The following is a 17,010-nucleotide window of genomic DNA, read 5'->3' as shown; positions in this document are numbered from 1 at the left end:
TGGAGCAAGAATCGATCTGCTAGAGGAACACAGTAGATCAGGCAGCATCTGTAGAGGGAGGTGGACAGGATGTTTCGCGACAGGTACCTTCATCTGGATGTGTGGACACAAATACTATTAATTACTGCTCATTACTTGCACAGGTACAGTTCATTACTAGTACAGTACGACTCATTGTCACACAGGTACAGTTCATTACTAGTACAGTACGACTCATTGTCACACAGGTACAGTTCATTACTAGTACAGTACGACTCATTGTCACACAGGTACAGTTAAAATTAATCTTACCCTCTTTCCTAGCTTTTTTGCTGGCCCACAACTGGATAATAGGAGAGAGACACAGATTACTGGAGTAATTCAGAGGTTCAGGCAACATCTCTGGAGAAACAGGGTGGCTGATGTTTCGGGTCAGGATCCTTCTTCACATCTTCAGTCTGCAAGAAGGCTCTGCAGAGAGTAGTGCGTTCGGCCGAACGCACTATGGGAACTTCACTCGCCCCTCTGCAGGAACTATACATCAGGAGGTGCAACTCCAGAGCCAATAAGATCATGGGAGACCCCTTCCACCCCTGCAACGGACTGTTCCAGCTGCTATGGTCAGGCAAACGCCTCCATTGCCATGCTGTGTATGTGACGAATAAACTTGACTTGAATTGACCTGAAACATCACCCATCCTTTCTCTACAGAGAGATGCTGCCTGGTCCGCTGAGTTTACTCCAGCACTTTGTGTCTATCTTTGGTATAAACCAGCATCTGCAGTTCCGTCCCACGCATAAGAAAACCGGACTTGAACAAAACCTCCTAGATGTTGACTGCACTGAATCGCAGGAGTTCCATTTGATTTCTGCAGCACCAGAATGACATTAACCTACATTCTTACTGCAGGTGTAGAATCTAATAGGTTCAAGGTTTCAAGGTTCAAGCTCAGTTTATTTTCACATGTACCAATTAAGGTACAGTGAAATACATCTCTAGATAAAGATTCGGGCCAATTATGCTTATCGTATCAGAACAATTTAGGTGACAATCCAACGGGTTGGGATTTTTTTTAACAAAGTCAAAATTCTTCTATTCATATCTTTTACAAACCTTTATGCTGGATGAAGTTTCAACCCATCTAAATCACAAAACGTGCCATAACTACCAACTGAAAAACCCCAAGATTCTGCTGACTGAGCGAGTTAGCAATGTCTTCAAAATATGCATTTCCATATATGTTAAAACTAATCATATCAAAGAGACAATATTGCATTAAGACATACGAACCACTTAGAAAGCTAAGCAGGGTAGTTGTTGGAAGTCACTGTGCAAGGGGTTTAAGAAGGAACTGCAGATGCTGGAAAATCGAAGGTACACAAAAATGCTGGAGAAACTCAGCGGTTGCAGCAGCATCTATGGAGTGAAGGAAATAGGCAACGTTTCGGGCTGAAACCCTTCTTCAGACTGGGAATGGACATGAATGTCTTTCTCCTCAGATGATGGAACAATGTTGGAAGTCTCTACTTATTGTGTCATGGAGGCTCAATTATTGCGTGCACTAAGAGATTGATAGGATTCTGGATATTACAAGATTCAAGAGATGGGGCTAGTGCGTGGGGAAAATGGCTTTGAAGAAGAAGATCATCCATGATCTTTTTAAGTGGTGGGAATGGGCCTGAAAGGCGGAATGACCTCTTCCTTTCCTTATTTTAGTGTACAGATACAGCACAGAAATAGGCCCTTTGGCCCACCGGGTCTGCACTGACCAGCGATCCCCGCACCGGGAGGAGGTGGCTGGTCTAGCACTCTGCTGCCAGGATAACAGCCTCCTCTTGAACATCAAAAAAACAAAGGAGCTGATCATGGACTTTAGGAGGGCACATCATCCGAGGACGTACACTCCATTGAGGATAAATGGGGATCCTGTGGATAGGGTGAACTGTTTTAAATATCTGGGAGTCCACATCTCCGAGGATATGACAGGCATCACACGCCTCAGCACTCGTGAGTAAGGCAAGGCAGCGCCTTTACCACCTCAGGCAATTGAGGAAATTCAGAGTGTCTCCGAGGATCCTCCAGTGCTTCTACGCAGCGGCGGTGGAAAGCATCTTGTCCGGGAACATTACCATCTGGTTTGGGAATTGCTCAGCCAAGGACAAGAAGGCTCTGCAGAGAGTAGTGCGTTCGGCCGAACGCACTATGGGAACTTCACTTACCCCCCTGCAGGAACTATACATCAGGAGGTGCAACTCCAGAGCCAACAATATCATGAGAGACCCCTTCCACCCCTGCAACGGACTGTTCCAGCTGCTACGGTCAGGCAAACGCCTCCGTTGCCATGCGGTGAGAACGGAGAGGTTGAGAAGGAGTTTCTTCCCAGAGGCCATTCGGACTGTAAACGCCTATGTCACCAGGGACTAACTCTACTGAACGTTTTTCCTTCCATTATTTATTATGTAAAAGAATATGTGTGTTATGATTGTGTTTATAGTTTGTTTGGTTGTTTGGTTGTTTGTCTTTTGCACAAAAGTCCGCGAGCATTGCCACTTTCATTTCACTGCACATCTCGTATGTGTATGTGACAAATAAACTTGACTTGACTTGACTTGACTTGACTTGATATTAACACTATCCTACACACACTAGGGACAATTTACATTTTTTGATACCAAGCTATTTAACCTATATTTTTGGAGTCTTTGGACGTGTGGGAGGAAACCGAAGATTTTGGAGAAAATCCATGCAGGTCACAGGGTGAACATACTAACTCCGTCTAGACAAGCACCCATAGTCAGGATCGAACACCGGTCTCTGGCGCTATAAGGCAGTAGCTTCCGCCGCGCCACCGTGCCGCCCATTTCTTTGCTCTTAAAAGTAATGAATAAGAAATTGATGCACATCAATTGTACCTCTGAGCCTAGAGGAGGATAAACTAAAGCCAGCATCAATAAAACAAGTTCTTTATGTCTCCAATCTGACCTTTGGTCCGTTTTGCAAAACTACGAGCTGGCTTCTGTCATCAGAACTCTTTTGTGACTGGCAATTTCACACAGACAACCCAAGATTGTTTTACTTAACAGAGGTGAGTTACATTCAAACTATCTAAGGGGCAGGTGTTATCTATCCCACCGATGTTGACATTTTTTTGAGAATAATCTACACTTGAGTGCACATGGAATATTCAAATCATCTTTTCGCCTTGTTACTGATGACAGTTTCTTGTGGCCTCTGAAGAATATCAGTGTTACACATTGCACAATAAACCTAATTAAACTGCAAACTAGCTCACCATTTAAGCACTATTCTGTTCCATTAGGTATCAAACTGAAATATATAATAAGCGCAAAATTATCCATGTGGATGTTACAGTAAATTATATCAGTCTAATTGCTGTGCCTGGCATTGTTCGGTCAACTATGCTGGTAATCTAGATGGTTACATTTATTATCATGAAATTGGGTTTTATATCACTGCTTGTAAGTTATATAAAATTTAATGTTGAAATATAATTACTCAATGAAAAATAGAAATTTGGGACTAAAATATGTAATTTAAGTTATACATTAAAAAAATAAAGAATATGTATACAAATATTAAATTGAACGTAGTTCTACAATGTGCTTTATTAATAGATAAAAAGTTGCTGATACGTACGATTAATAAACTGTGGCCATGAAACAAAATAATGATGTTTAACTTTTAAAGAGGTTGTGGGCGGCAGGGTGGCACGGTGGTAGAGCTACTGCCTTACAGTGCCAGAGGCCCGGGTTCAATCCTAGAGGTGCTGTCTGTTGGTTCGCTCTCCCCATGACCTGCGTGGGTTTTCTCCAAGATCTCCGGTTTCCTCCCACACTTCAAAGACATACAGGTTTGTAAGTTAATTGGCTTGAGTATCACTGTAAAATTGTCCCTAGTGTGTGTAGGATAGTGTTCGTGTGCGGGATCGCTGGGCGGCATGGACTTGGTGGGCCAAAGGGCCTGTTTCTGTGCTGTATCTCTAAACTAAGCTAAACTAAAAGGTGCCAATGTACTGTCTCAAAAACTGTCTGGTTTTAGATAAGTTCCTGTGCATAATATGTAAATGTACTTGATTTCAATGTTAATGTACTTCAGAATATACTATAACATTATTTTCTTTTGATTCAGGTGTAACTATGTATAGATTAGTTTTATCTTCATCTTTAGACAACCAACATATGTTTGACCACAGAAAAAGCATTGAGTTTCAAGGTTAAGCCTGACAATAATCATTCATTGTCCTTGTGCCTTGCTACTCCTCATAGCAAAAGGGGACTGAATTCCCTTGAATTGAAAAACTAGATCAGATGCGATCACTGCAACCCAACAGCATTATCTGTTATCATGATAGCCACAATTTTTGTGATAGGAATTTGTACGTTCTCCCCGTGACCTGCGTGGGTTTTCTCCGGTAGCGCTGGTTTCCTCCCACACTCCAAAGACGGACGGGTTTGTAAGTTGAATGGCTTCGGTAATATTGCAAATTGTCCCTCTAAGATAGTGTTAGTGTACGGGGATCGCTGGTCAGCACGGAATCGGTTGGCCAAAAGGCCTATTTCCATGCTGTATCTCTAAATTAAACCAACGATCTTATGCCTTGGCTTAGTATTAGTGGATGGAATTTCCTGAGTAGCGTGATTGAAGTTCCATCTTTAACTTCAGGTTATTTGACAGCACACCAGGTGGAGGCAGAGAGTTTAAAAATTCAACAGGAAAATTTGTAGCCTGATCAATATCTTACACTGTCAATAAATTTGTCTTGTACGGGTGGTTTGGAAGTTTCTAAAGTTAATTATTCATAGCCTAAAAATAGTTTTAATTATTCATTTCTTAATTGAAAACACTTCTTACTTCATTCCTGCAAGGCCAGCCCTCTGTTTTCCAGAGTCTCTAAACCCTTAGTTCTTGATTTCCTAATCTGTAGAGACATTCTCCTTGCAGCCATTCCTGTGGAGTTTTATACACTGCAACTGGGTCACTTTTTATTCTTTTAATCTCACGGCAATGTTAACCCTAATCTACTCATTTTTTCCCTTGTGATACATTATACTAATCCTCAGATTCAGCTCCCTGTGCTTCCATTGCATTTGCTTGCAGGCAAGTATATTACTGTTCAAGCAATCTAAACCCCACTTCAGGGGTGATTTCACTTAGACTTAACATAACTGCTCATAGCACAACTTTATAAAAAATAAAAGGCTTGGATGAATTTGTTTCTCCATGTGAATCCACGTCAATCGTTTAGCCTGGTTACGGGTTCATCAAAAGTTGCTTGATTTTGTCTGAAGGCACTGTTAATATTAGCCTGAATGCAAGTGACTGTCTGAAGAAGGGTCTCAACCCGAAACATCACCCATTCCTTCTCTCCAGAGATGCTGCCTGTCCCGTTGAGTTACTCCAGCATTTTGTGTCTATCTTTGATGCAAGTGACTGTTCTAAGAATATCATTCTGGCATTAGCTAACTAGATACTTGCCACTAGGTTCAATTCTCACATATGTTTTGTAGCTTACAAGTTAATTGCAGATGTATTCATACAATTGCACAGATGTAGAGGCATATTTACTGACATTTTGGCATCTGGCCAGATGTTTCCAACCTTCCCCTACAGGTGAGTGCTTAATGTTTGTTTTTTGCATTAGGCTCCCGATTTAAAATTAGTCTCAAAATGTAATAAATGCAGATGAAATCCACATGCATGGTTACTGATGGATGACTTGCTAATTGATGTCTGTGGTCTCTATGTAATCATTTATTAATGGGATTATATATCGGAGAAGCTAAAGCTTATGTGGTATGAAAATTCACTGTTGTGACTATGAGAGGTTATTAGTCATTGCCAAGAATTTGGGAATGTTATTCTGTTCCATACAGATGGTAGAAATCTATTCAGAATTTGCAACAGAAGGTGGTGATCTGTAATCTGACAGGTTCTTAAATATATAATTTGACAGGTTCTTAAAACACATCAGCTGACAGGTAAACCAGTGTTTGAGGCACACTGGAAAAAAAAATCTGTCGGATACACACATATATCTAAATTGATGTTACTAGGTGAGGGTGTGTGTGGGAAGGTTCTGAAAATGTCTTCTATGGAGAAGAAAGCAAATTTTCAAGCGCAGCCTATAATTTAATGGGAAATTTTACATGGAAAGAGAATGCAATATAATTAAGGAGCCAAAGAACTACAGATTTTAAGTAACACCTTGATCAAATGAGACAGCTAGAGATGATAGGACAGATAGTCTTTGTGCCCTACCAAAATGAGAGAGGGTACACATTGGGTTTCAAGGTGCATTCATTTGTGACAAAACCTTTGGGGGAAATGTAGCAGACCAGCTGTCATGCTTGTGTCATTCTCCAAAATCAATCCATTCAAGAGGCTAAGGCATGACATGTTCATCATAGTGCAAGGATCACGACCATGAAGAGTTAGTCTGGCCCAGAAATGGAATTGTTGGGTGCCCTAATAAATCGTTAAGAGTTGTATCAACGCTGATGATACTTGATGATGATGATACTTTATTTCCACCTGTACCTAGGCTCAGTGAAATTCTTTGTTTTGCACACAGATAGAGATATCATCAGATATCATCAGATCCCAATAAAAAAACTCACAGTTAGCTGCAAACAAGTGTGATATTCACCCCAAAGGATGATACATTATGATCTGCTGATCATATCATTATAATCTCCTAATTCTGTGCAGCTGCTGCCAGTTTGCTGGGATACAATGATATAAAGTCATCAGTCACTAAAGACGAGATTGAGGGAGAGAGGGAGAGAGGGAGAGAGGGAGAGAGGGAGAGAGGAATAGAGGAATAGAGAGAGAGAGGGAGAGAGGGAGAGAGGGAGAGAGGGAGAGAGGGAGAGAGGGGGAAAATGAGTAAAAGAAAAAATGAGAGGAGGGGTAGAGAGGGAGACAGGAATAGGGAGAGTCTGATTGAAGAGAGTATATATAGAGACAGTACCAAGATTATCTGAAGTAGTGTTGGTGAATGAGGTACATGCTTGGAAGGAGAGCCCAGGTATAATGCAACAATACCAGATAATAGATCACAATATTATTCTTCAATGTTCATTAGTAAACATACAGACTAACTCGTGCACACTTTCTCCATCCTTACCTTCTCCAAAAGCACTCTGTTAGCATGAGTACCATAGGGTCAGTTTGAGAATGTGACCTGTCCCAGTGTACAGCAGGTAGCAATCTAAATGGCATCTAAATGGAGAATCTAGTGGGTTCTTTGTAATTGACGGATGAACGCTGTTTTCTGGACCTCTGCCTCCAGTTTACGTGTTGTACATTAACGTTATTAGATGTGAGTCTTATACGGGGAAAAGGTCAGAGGAGATATTGTGTATCTTAACTAGAAGTGGCCAGACCAATTTAATGATTGGCACAATTTCATCATGAAATGATTGCAAACATGATTTATTCAGAGGTATACAGATATTGAAATACATAACTCTGAAAGGAAAATCAATGCGATGCAATTCAATTTCTAGGGAACAGATGTCCAAAATAATAAAAGTAGAAAAAAATGTAATGATGTAGATCTTTCACTGACCTGTACTCACTGGTTGCCTACCCTCGCACAAGTCTTTTCTTCCAACGTACTAATGACTGTGGACTGCCCCAGGGAGTTGATTTTCAGTAAAATCCAATGTTAAGGGGGGACTGAGCTTCCACTTTCACTGCTTGGTCACCCTCAGATTTAACCAAAATGTTTAGAGTCATAAAGTCACAGCGTGATACAGTGTGGAAACAGATCCATTGGGCCAACATGTCCCAGCTACACTAGTCCCACCTGCCTGCGCATGGACCATATCCCTCCAAACCTGTCCTATACATGTACCTGTCTAACTGTTTATTAAATGTTGGGATGGTCCCAGCCTCAACTACCTCCTCTGGCAGCTTGTTTCATACACCCACCACCCTTTGTGTGAAAACATTCTCTCAACCCCCTCTCCCTATTTTGATAAAGTTTTTAACATTCATGAGCATTTATGAATTTATGAACTCGGGGAGCAGCAAAATTATTAATGTTTTAAAATTAAAACACTTGTGTGTGTGTGTGCACATAGACGCACACACATACACGCGCAAACACAGACTCCACTCCCAGAGTGAGGCCCCATGATGAATTTCATCTCATTTTCCGCTTGGTAGACAAGAATGCTGGAGAAACTCAGCGGGTGAGGCAGCATCTATGGAGCGAAGGAAATAGGCGACGTTTTGGGTTGAGACCCTTCCTCAGACTGATGTGGGGGGCAAGAGCGGAACTCACTATCAAAACATGGAGGGGACGGGGGACAAAAATTTTTGGCGGCCGCGCGCGCATGCTCACACTCACACACACATGCGCGCGAGGCTTCGGAGGCCCAATCCAGCGCTAAATGCAGCTCAACTCTGCCTGTCTCATCGGGTTAACCAACAGCCCTGTCTGGACTGACGGGACACCAGCGCTGCTTCTCCGCGCTGGCCATATTTCCCGTAAGCCCAGGCAGGTTAACCTGGCGGGGATGTGTTCAAGTTCAAGTGTTCAAGTGAGTTTATTGTCATGTGTCCCTGTATAGGACAACAAAATTCTTGCTTTGCTTAAGCACACAGAAATATAGTAGGCATTTACTACAAAACAGATAAATGTGTCCATATACCATGATATAAATATATACACAGATGAATAAATAAACTGATAGTGCAAATAACAGAAAGTGGTTGCTAATAATCAGAGTTTTGTCCGAGCCAGGTTTAATAGCCTGATGGCTGTGGGGAAGTAGCTATTCCTGAACCTGGTTGTTGCAGTCTTCAGGCTCCTGTACCTTCTACCTGAAGGTAGCAGGGAGATGAGTGTGTGGCCAGGATGGTGTGTGTCTTTGATGATACTGCCAGCCTTTTTGAGGCAGCGACTGCGATAAATCCCCTCGATGGAAGGAAGGTCAGAGCCGATGATGGACTGGGCAGTGTTTACTACTTTTTGTAGTCTTTTCCTCTCCAGGGCGCTCAAATTGCCGAACCAAGCCACGATGCAACCGGTCAGCATGCTCTCGACTGTGCACCTGTAGAAGTTAGAGAGAGTCTTCCTTGACAATCCAACTCTCCGTAATCTTCTCAGGAAGTAGAGGCGCTGATGTGCTTTTTTGATGATTGCATTAGTGTTCTCGGACCAGGAAAGATCTTCAGAGATGTGCACGCCCAGGAATTTGAAGCTCTTGACCCTTTCAACCATCGACCCGTTGATATAAATGGGGCTGTGGGTCCCCCTCCTACTCCTTCCAAAGTCCACAATCAGTTCCTTGGTTTTGCTGGTGTTGAGGGCCAGGTTATTGTGCTGGCACCATATGGACAGTTGCTCGATCTCTCTTCTGTACTCTGACTCATCCCCATCAGTGATACGCCCCACAATAGTGGTGTCGTCAGCGAACTTGATGATGGAGTTCGCACTGTGGTTCGCTACGCAGTCATGGGTATAGAGTGAGTACAGCAGGGGGCTGAGCACGCAGCCTTGAGGTGCTCCCGTGCTGATTGTTATTGAGGCTGACACATTTCCACCAATACGAACAGACTGTGGTCTGTGGACGAGGAAGTCAAGGATCCAGTTGCAGAGGGATGCGCAGAGACCCAGTTCTGCGAGTTTGGTAACCAGTTTGGAGGGGATGATTGTGTTAAATGCCGAGCTGTAATCAATGAATAACAGCCTGACATATGAGTTTTTGTTGTCCAAGTGGTCCAGTGCGGAGTGGAGGGCCAGCGAGATCGTATCCACCGTTGATCTGTTGTGGCGGTACGCGAACTGCAGTGGGTCCAGGTTTTTGTCGATGTAGGAGTTGATTTGCTCCATGATCAACCTCTCAAAGCACTTTATCACCACCGGCGTTAGTGCCACTGGTCGATAGTCATTGAGGCATGTCACCTTACTCTTCTTGGGCACCGGTATAATTGATGCCCTTTTAAAGCAGGTGGGGACCTCAGACCTCAGAAGTGAGAGGTTGAAAATGATCGTAAAAACTCCCGCCGGTTGGTCCGCACAGGTTTTTAGAACACGACCGGGTATACCATCAGGACCAGGTGCTTTTCGGGGGTTCACCCCTCTGAAGGATTTCCTGACATCGGCCCCTGTGACTGAGACTGAAATGCCATCGCAGCGAATGGGGGATCGGGAAGGCACATCAGTCTTCTCCCTGTCAAAGCGTGCGTAAAACGCATTGAGCTCGTCAGGGAGTGATGTTACACCGGCATTCGAGCTGCCTCCTGGTTTTGCCTTGTAGGAGGTGATTGCATTCAGACCCTGCCACAGCTGCCGAACATCTGTCTCGTCCTCCAGTTTGGAGCAGAAGTCCCTTTTGGCCTTTTTGATGGCCTTACCAAGGTCGTATCTGGTCTTCATGTAGGCCACTGTATCATCGGAGGTGAATGCCCTGTGTCTGGACTTCAGGAGAGTGCGGATCTCAAAGTTCATCCAAGGTTTCTGATTGGGAAACACTCGGAAGGTTTTTGTAGGGATGCAGTCCTCCACACATTTCTTTATGAAGTCTGTAACGACTGTGGCATATTCGTTCAAGTCCGTTGCCGAGTCCTTGAACATTGCCCAGTCTACAGACTCCAAACAGTCCTGGAGTTGTTCTTCTGCCCCCCCCCCCCCCCCCCGACCAGCTCTGTGCTGTCCTCACTTCTGGGGGTGCGCTCTTTAATTGCTGCTTGTAGGCAGGAAGAAGCAGCACCGCGGTATGGTCGGACTTACCGAAGTGAGGGTGAGGGATAGAACGATAGGCATTCTTGATGGTGGTGTAGCAGTGTTCGAGGGTGTTAGGTCCTCTGGTGCAGCAGGAGACATGTTGGTGGAAGTTGGGCAGTGATTTCTTGAGGTTCGCCTTATTGAAGTCCCCAGCAATGGTGGTAAATGCCTCGGGGTAAGACGTCTGGTGTTTATTGACCACGGCCTGCAGCTCCTCCAGTGCCAGACGGACGTCTGCCTGGGGTGGGATGTAGACCGCGGTCAGGATTACGGAGGTGAATTCTCTCGGGAGGTAGAAGGGACGGCACTTCACCGCCAGATGTTCGAGGTGTGGAGAGCAGGAGTTGGACAGGACTGCCACGTCGGAACACCACGCAGAGTTGACCATGAGGCAGACGCCCCCTCCTCTCCCTTTCCCAGATGCCAGGGTACGGTCCATGCGGTGGATGGAGAACCCTTCAGGCTGGACCGCTGAGTCTGGGGAGCTGGGGGTGAGCCATGTCTCTGTGAAACAGAACACAGAGCATTCCCTCAGCTCCCTTTGATAAAGCAGTCTTGCCCTTAAGTCCTCCACTTTGTTTTCAAGGGACAAGTGAGATGTCCCCCACTTCTCAAAACATGGGGGGGACGTGTCCCCTCTGGCCCCCCCGGATTTTCCGCCCCTGGTGGGGGGAGGGTGGGGGGGTGGAAAAAAGAAAGGAAGAGGCGGAGACAGTGGGTCCGCTTGGTTGGCTTACAACCCAATGGTATGAACCTTGAATTCACCAATATTAGGTAACCTCTAACTACAACCCCCCCAAACTCCTCCCCCCACCCCCCACCCCCCCTCCCCCCCTTTCTCCCCTCCTGCTACTTTCCTTTGTCACAATCCACAACTCTTCAAACCTGTCTCACACCTTCCATTCTTATCTCCGGTCTTTGTTCCAACCTGTCAAACAACTCCCTCACCTGCATCAATCTGCCTCAGTTTATTCCGCCTCTCCCCGTTTCCAGCTTTCTCCTCCCCCCATCATCTCCCACAATCAGTCCGAAGAAGTGTCTAGACCCGAAATATCACCTATCCATGTTCTCCGGAGATGCTGTCTGACCTGCTGAGGTATTCCAGCTTTTTGTGTCCATTCGTGTATTACCCAGCATCAGCAGCTCTTAGTTTCTGCAAAGTACCATACGTTCCATTTAACCCAAACAAATTAAACTCGGATGAAAATAGTTTCTTACCTTACTCTGGGCAGCTATTTCTTTCCCCTGTAAAATATTCTCCAAATGCAAAAGACCTAAAAGTGGGTTAGATGAAAATGGTGCAACATCAATCAGATAGCAATATTTCTTTTGAGATTTGCTTTGAAAATTCATGGATTAGATGGAGCTGAAAATAAATGATTTTATTCCATCCCTTTTTCATCCACAAGCTAAGTAAACAAGACGGTTTGATATTATACCATCTGTGTGATTGACATAATGACATTTGCTTAAGGCTCTGCACATGTACCTTTGAGCAATTCTTTTGGGCAATTATTTTGCAATGGTACGGGTAATTCTAACAACTTTAACATACTTTGTTAACTTTTAGAAACAGCATTTATATGATTATCATAATGATTTAGCAAAATAATTCAAATAGAAGCCAAATATTAAGAGGTGAAATTGGAGGGTTTTTTTTCTTTTTTTAAAAAATATTTTTATTAGAAGCAAACATGTTATGGTAAAATATAGTTACATATTATAGTAACAAATGTTCATGTACATCCATCATACATTATTAAAATGTTCAATTGTGGATTGATTCTGCTTCTAGTTTGTTTAATATAGATAGAAAGAGAGAGAAAAAAAAAATTACAAATGTCAAAAAAGAAAAAAAAGTGGAATGAATTACTAATAATACGTCATTGGAGATAGGTTCGTAGATTAGTAAATATAACTCTTCATCTAATCCTGAGTTCAAGCTTCAGTTATGTTTCTGTGCCGAGCTAATTTATCCCTTCAAATAGTTAATAAATGGGGACCATGTTTTAATAAATGGAGTTTTTTTTCAGTCCCTTGTTTTGAGATTTTTGCATTTAAAAACAAGATTTCTATCCGAAAAGATGCTATTTTGTGGGAAATTGTTGTATTGAACATTTGTGGATGTAAATGTTGAAATTGCAACAATCTACTGAAGGAATTGTGCAAATTTATGACAATGTGCTAGCCTTCTGAAGTTACCGTTGAGAATATTTGGACTAAATATCTTCATAGAGACAGGTATGTGCCTGCAAAAGTGAATGATAATTGTCACTTTCTAGTCTTTTAGCGAAGAATATCCTCCATAATGTATCCCACTCACCTTTAGAAAATGGGCCTTCAGACCATCCCTCTTATAAAGCTTCACTTGGTTACAGAATACAGTGTACAAAATCATTAGAGGAATAGCTTGGTTAGATGCACAGAATCTCTTGCCTAGATTAGGAGAATCGAGAACCAGAGGACATAGGTTTAAGGGGGAAAGATTTCATAGGAACCTGAGAGGTAACTTTTTCATGCAAAGGGTGGCAGGTGGATGGAACAAGCTGTCGGAGGAGGTAGTTGAGGCTGGTAATATCGCAACGTTTGGGAACATTTAGACAGGTGCAATGATCGCACAGGTTGAGGGGGATATGGGCCAAATGTAGGCATGTGGGACTAGTGTAGATGGGACATGTTGGCCGATGTGGGCAGGTCGGGCTGAAGGGCGTGTTTCCATTCTGTAAGACTTTATGATTCTATGACATCCTTCAAGATCAGACCGACAAATAACATTACTGCAGCCTGATTTAATGTGGTGACAGTTGTCAATGCTCTAAGAGGCCACTTCTGATACATTTATGATGACTTGTCTTTCTCTTTAGTGCTTCATGATTAACAGTCGTTGAATCGGGTCGTTCATTATCCCTTTAAATGTACAGGATCCCCGATAACATTTCCTATGGACTAGTTCTGCTTGATAGAGGCCGAGTGAATGACGAATGTATATTAATTCTCCCATTCTCTCTGTGAATGTGGAGTATTTCATTATCAGGGTAACATTTCTGTATATGCAAAATAGATTCGAAGGTGAAAAATGTTAATGCACGCTCTTTGACATTTTTCAATATCCGATGTGCAGATGCCTTGAGTTTTTGGAAGCTAAGCTTTAAGTATGGAGAAGGACAAAGTAAACATGTTTAACATCTAATCTTAATTACCTTTGGAACCATTTCCCAAATCCACACTCACAATGAATAACAGTTCAGAAACAATTAGTTTTGTATTTTAACCAATGACGATTTTTCGCTTGCAATGTTTTGTCTTTGGTTTAATAATATTTTTAGTTGTTATATTGCTACAGGCCCACCACCAATTTTCCGGCAACTTAAGGGCCTGTCCCACGAGCATGCGACCAAACCAGAAGCGTGGGCCGCGCGGAGGTCGAGTGAGTGACGTGAAGTTCGAGCGAAGTTCGCGCGTGACGTACGGTGTCAAGACGCTGCGAATGCCCGTCGAAGCAGTGCTTACGCCGTCGAGGCGCTGCGTACGGCCTCAATGCGGCTGCGGGCCGGCAGGCCGTTGCCGCGCGGAATTTTTGAACACGGTCAGTTTTTCGGAACCACGCGCGATGTCGGGACCAGCTCCGCACAACTCCATACGGCTCCGGCGATCGAAGTGGGACCGGCCCCGCGAGGCCGTACGGCTCAAGCGACCACGTTAGGTCGCACTTGCCGCATGCAGTCGCATGCTCGTGGGACAGGCCCTTCATGGTCTGGCACCTCCTTTAATCCGGTCAAAATGACGAGAGCATCATGTGTGGGGCATGCTCTTCCGTGTGCCTCCGTCCTGAATGAGTTCAATGTTTACTTCTTTGTTAATTGTTAATTCTTTATTTCAGTTTCCAGCAGTCCAAGGTGCTCTAGAGACACAAGAGGGGTCAGAGGTGTATTATTAACTGACCTTGGTTGGTCCGGCAAACTGGATAATCTGGCACGGCTCTGGAACCAAGGGTGCCGAGAAAATCGATAGTGTACCTGTATTGTTTTTGTATTATCACAGGTACTGAGACACTGTGAGAAACTTTGTTTTGCATGCCTTCCAGTCAAATCATGGGGAGGAATCTGCCTACAGGCCGGAAGAGACACAGCTGGCGTCCTGGTGCCATCACAACAACCTGGAGCTCAATGCTCTTAAGACAGTGGAATTGATAGTAGACACTGTGTTATCCTGATGATCACCATTCCTAATCCCACTTGTCTACATTAATTCCATATCTCCCTATCCCTTGTTCATTCAAGTGCATGTCAAATGCAAGAGAATACTGTTACTGTTCCTGCCTTACCTGGCAGCACTTTCCAGATACGGTGTATGAAAAGTTTACCCTTGAGATCTCCTTTAAACCTCCCTCTTTTCATCTTAAATCCTGCCCTCTAGTGTTAAACACACTTAAACATTGAAAACAGGCACCACTCTATCCAAAAATGGGCACAAAGTGCTGGGATAACTCCGTGGGTTAGGCAGCAGCTCTGGAAGAGATCATGGATATGGGACCTTTAACTTCCTTAGACTAGTCATTATGGAGGATATAAATCATTAAAAGACTAGAAGGTGACAATTATTAACTGGAAATCAGTCTGAAGGAAGGTCCTGACCCAAAACATCACCTATCCATGATCTCACGAGATGCTGTTTGATCCACTGAGTTACTCCAGGACTTTGTGTCTTTTTTTGTAAACCAGCATTTGCAGATCCTTGTGTCTCCACCACTCTAAACATGCCTCATATAATTGTTATACACCTCCATCGTGCCACTTCTCAGCCTCTTCTGCTCCAGATAAAGCAGATCTAGCCCATCTCTCCTGACAGCTCAAATCCTCCAATCCAGGTACCATTCTAGAGTCTTTTCACCCCCCCCCTCGCTAAACGACAGATGGCACAATGGGCTAAGTGTTCGGCTGGCAACCGGAAGGTAGCTGGTTCGAATCCGGCTTGGAGTGCATACTGTCGTTGTGTTCTTGGGCAAGACACTTCACCCACCTTTGCCTGTGTGTGTCCTTGGGCAAGACACTTCACCCACCTTTGCCTGTGTGTGTGGACGTAATTATGTGAAGCACTTTGGGGTCAATGCAAGTTGACTAAAAATGTGCTATATAAATAAAGAAATTTAATTTAATTTAATTTAATTTAAACCACATTCTTCTTATGGTGTGGTGACCGGAACTGTAAACAGGTTAACTAATGTTTTAGTCAACTGTGAGGTGACATTACAACTCTTACACTCAATGCCTTGGCCGATTAAAACATGCAGGTCACGCATTTTCCTCTCCATCCAGTCCGTCTGTGTTTCCATTTTCAGGGAACTACGTGCTTGTATCCCAAAGTCTCTCTGTTCAACAATGCCCCTCCGAGTCCCGGCTTTCAACTTTCAATTTCTATATGTCATAACTATTTGAAAATCAGTAGCAATTACAGACTAGCTCAGGCTGCACCATAATTATATCATTCAAAAAAAATTGTTGTTTTCTCCATACATTCGAAAATAGTTGATCTGTTCCAGGCCATTGTGGCCTGCCCTTTCCTTTCTAGCGTCAAGTGTTATTATCATCATCATATGAATTAAACTCTGCACAACTCATATTTATTCTCAGCACACTTTTATTGGTGGAAAGTATTGGTGTTGATTTTCCAAGTAGATCTTGTCTTCACAATAGAGAATGTCACAAGTTTTCCAATATTTAAGTGAAGACATTTCTTTCCATCCCAGTCTGAAATTTAAAAACAAGGAACTGCAGAAGCTGCAGATGCAAGGAACTGCAGGAGCTGGTCTCCTGCCTGAAGACCAGGCAGACCTCAGAGGTGTTCAGGACAGCTCAGCCAAAGAGAGGCACCTTCCCCACACATGGCCCAACAGGCTCTGTCAGCATTTTGTAAGTGCCGATTAGATCACTCATCCTTCCAAACATCGGTGAAAACAAACCTAGTTAACCAGTGTGTGCTTGCTGGAGTTTAGAAGGATGAGGAGGGACTTCATGGAAGCCTGCTGAATAGTGAAAGGTCTGGAGAGGGTGGATGTAGAGAGGATGTGTCCACTAGCAGTAGAGTCTAGGACCAGAGGGCATTGCCTCAGAATAAAACGATGTACTGAGTTGAATGATCAGCCATGATCATATTGAACGGCGGTGCAGGCTCGAAGGGCCGAATGGCCTACTCCTGCACCTATTTTCTATGTTTCTATGTTTAGATAGGAGATGAGGAGGAATTTCTTTAATCAGGGGTTGGTGAATCTGCT

Source organism: Amblyraja radiata, chromosome 13 (genome assembly GCF_010909765.2).
Source record: "Amblyraja radiata isolate CabotCenter1 chromosome 13, sAmbRad1.1.pri, whole genome shotgun sequence".
NCBI classification, from domain to species: Eukaryota; Metazoa; Chordata; class Chondrichthyes; order Rajiformes; family Rajidae; genus Amblyraja; species Amblyraja radiata.
Note: the sequence above shows the minus strand (reverse complement) of the source record.